The 3238-nt window shown below is 52.7% G+C and overlaps 1 long non-coding RNA gene across 1 annotated transcript; it reads right to left on the minus strand.

Annotated features, from left to right (window-relative positions):
* Window positions 1-2717: 2717 nt before the first annotated feature.
* LOC128816981 (uncharacterized) lies at window positions 2718-3024 on the minus strand. The gene is made up of 3 exons (XR_008440062.1): window positions 2995-3024; window positions 2873-2913; window positions 2718-2791 (listed from the first exon to the last, which is right to left on the minus strand). It is a non-coding gene; the product is annotated as an uncharacterized LOC128816981 (long non-coding RNA).
* Between the last annotated feature and the right edge of the window lie 214 nt (window positions 3025-3238).

Raw genomic sequence — 3238 nt, forward strand, 5'->3', positions numbered from 1 at the left:
CACAAACACACACGCACGGAGCCCTCCTTCAGCTTACCCACAAACCCACCCTCGCTCTCGTCTCAACCGCTCCCCTAACCCCCGGCCGTCGACACGCCTGCACGACGCTCTCCTCGGGAACGTGGTTCCCGGGAGCCTCCGAAAAAATCCTCCTGCCTGACGAAAACCCCGGTCCCGGGACGGTCCGCCTCCCAACTTTGGCGATGAACTTCGCCTCGCGGACCGGCCGGGACCGAGGAAAAAAAAAACCCAGCCGGGGGGAAAAAAAAAAAAAACCCCCCGGCTGGGGAATTTTTTATTCTAAATTTAAAAATGAGCTGAAAAACCTGAAAGGCAAAGGCCATACGCACAAGGTTAGAACCGGTCCACACGCACCACACACACAAACACACACGCACGGAGCCCTCCTTCAGCTTACCCACAAACCCACCCTCGCTCTCGTCTCAACCGCTCCCCTAACCCCCCGGCCGTCGACACGCCTGCACGACCGCTCCTCGGGAACGTGGTTCCCGGGAGCCTCCGAAAAAATCCTCCTGCCTGACGAAAAACCCCGGTCCCGGGACGGTCCCGCCTCCCAACTTTGGCGATGAACGTCACCTCGCGGACCGGCCGGGACCGAGGAAAAAAAAACCCAGCCGGGGGGAAAAAAAAAAAAAAACCCCCCGGCTGGGGGATTTTTTTATTCTAAATTTAAAAATGAGCTGAAAAACCTGAAAGGCAAAGGCCATACGCACAAGGTTAGAACCGGTCCACACGCACACAAACACACGCACACGGAGCCCTCCTTCAGCTTACCCACAAACCCACCCTCGCTCTCGTCTCAACCGCTCCCCTAACCCCCGGCCGTCGACACGCCTGCACGACGCTCCTCGGGAACGTGGTTCCCGGGAGCCTCCGAAAAAATCCTCCTGCCTGACGAAAACCCCCGGTCCCGGGACGGTCCGCCTCCCAACTTTGGCGATGAACGTCGCCTCGCGGACCGGCGGGGACCGAGGAAAAAAAAAACCCAGCCGGGGGGAAAAAAAAAAAAAACCCCCCGGCTGGGGATTTTTTATTCTAAATTTAAAAATGAGCTGAAAAACCTGAAAGGCAAAGGCCATACGCACAAGGTTAGAACCGGTCGACACACACTCACACCTGCAGACACAAGCTCTCACAGACAGACACGGACAATCACGCTCTCTCGCACAGCTCTTCCGCTTACACGCTGACCGCGACCCTTACTTGAAACGCTACGTTGACGCTTCGACGCGTCTTCTGACCGCGGCTCTTCGATGTCCGGCGGTAGATTCCGGGATAACGTGTAGGGATCCGGGGGACCTGCGAGACGACAGAGACGACGGGAGGGCGGTCGACGAGTGACTATCTGACGGCTAGGAGCTGTTCCCGCTCCGGGCCCATAAATTTTGTACCCAAAACCCCCATAGAAGACAGATGAAACTGTAAAGTTTTATAACTGCTCTACCTAACCGTGACTACGTGCCTGGGCAGGGCAGCTCCGATCGTAAGTGGCGCGACAGAGGCGTGTACAACATAAGCCAAGGTAGGTACATACAATATATGCACAATATAAGCCAACGTAGGTACATACAGTATAAGTACATACAATATAAACCGACATAGGTACATACGACATAAGTACATACAATATAAGCACATACAGTATAAGCCAACATAGGTAGGTACAACCTAAGCACGTACAATATATGCCGACGTAGATACAATATAAGCGAGGACTTGACGTAACTCTCCGGAAGATTAATTGTTGAGCCCTATACCCTTTGAGAAGGCGCAAGCTACGGAACTACTGCGGTCAGGTGATGAGGGTCTAATATGCTCCCTCTAGAAGTCCGAGAGAATAGCATGTGAAGAGAAGGCGCTACCAAAGGTGAGAAGGAAGATGGATGAGAACGTCTCCTGTACTTCTTCCCGTCTCAAAAAGTAAAAATGTAACGATGCCGGAATAAGCGATATCCAGGAAGGTACACGAGTAAAATATGGCCGATACGGCAGAGAACAATGCCGATAAAGCCTCGAGATGTAACAAAGGCCTATGACGCAGAAATCAATGGACACGGACGACATAACACAGACACGGACGACATAACACAGACACGGACGACATAACACAGACACGGACGACATAACACAGACACGGACGACATAACACAGACACGAGTGGAAACTGCCTGCCAGTTCCACCTTATGGACCCAAGATTGCTAGTCCAAGATGAGTCATAGGCCGATGATGCCAAAGGAAAGAAAGCCCTAGGGCAATAGCATGTGATGATGAAATTTAACTCCTTTCAAGATGTTAGTGCCAAAGGACTTAAGAGGAAGCCTAAGAAGCTCAGTAGGCCTAGACAAGAAAGCGATGACTACGGCGTGACCGTGGCTAGAGCTCCGGACGTGAAGGCGGGCTCCTCGGGTGAAAAGATCCACGACGATGTCGAGAGTCGAAGAAGGCCGCCGACGCAAACCTCGCGAGGACGCGAAGATGGATCAGAACTGCCCTGCCCGGCGAAGACTCTGGTGAGGCTGAGGAGAAACCCTCTCCCTCTGCTTCCGAGGGGCCCGTCCCACTATGGGCCTCTCCTCTAAGCTAACATCTAATTGTCTCCTGTGATAGTAAAGGTTTTTCCCCTTCTCCCACCTACTGGCCCCGACACTTAGCTTTTGCAAGACGACCGGACAAAATCCATCGTCAGCCGGACGTGGACGGCGACGCGTTCTCTACGTCCGCTTCGGTGCTGCCGTTTCCAAACTTCAGCTATGCGCCTCCTCACGGTACCTAAGACAAAACAGAAAATGCAACTAGCGCCCTGCAAAAGAGGAATCCCCGGAACTCTGACGCACCGCTGCCCCGGCTCACCTGAAATCTTGATGCGACTCAACAGGCTGCCAGGAGGATACCTACAAAAGGAAAAGGTACAGGCTTAGCGTGCTGCCGCATAACGGTCACCTATGAGTCACCCTGCCTAAATGCCGACTCACCCGCTTGACTCTGTTCCTTCACACGCCTAGAGCAGCAATGACACCTGCAAAGAAACAAAGCAAAAAAAACCACACTGAGATACTAAGAAAAGACCACCAACCTGACCCGACAAGTACGCCCACCTACACCTTAAGCTTGCACCCACCTGGCCTCAGACACCTGGGATCAGAGACATCTCGCAACAGGACTGCCTAAAATAAAAAAATAAAAAAAAAAAAAAAGGGGATGCTTAGACTTTCACCA

The sequence above is a fragment of the Vidua macroura genome, chromosome 19 (assembly GCF_024509145.1).
Source record: "Vidua macroura isolate BioBank_ID:100142 chromosome 19, ASM2450914v1, whole genome shotgun sequence".
Lineage (NCBI taxonomy): Eukaryota > Metazoa > Chordata > Aves > Passeriformes > Viduidae > Vidua > Vidua macroura.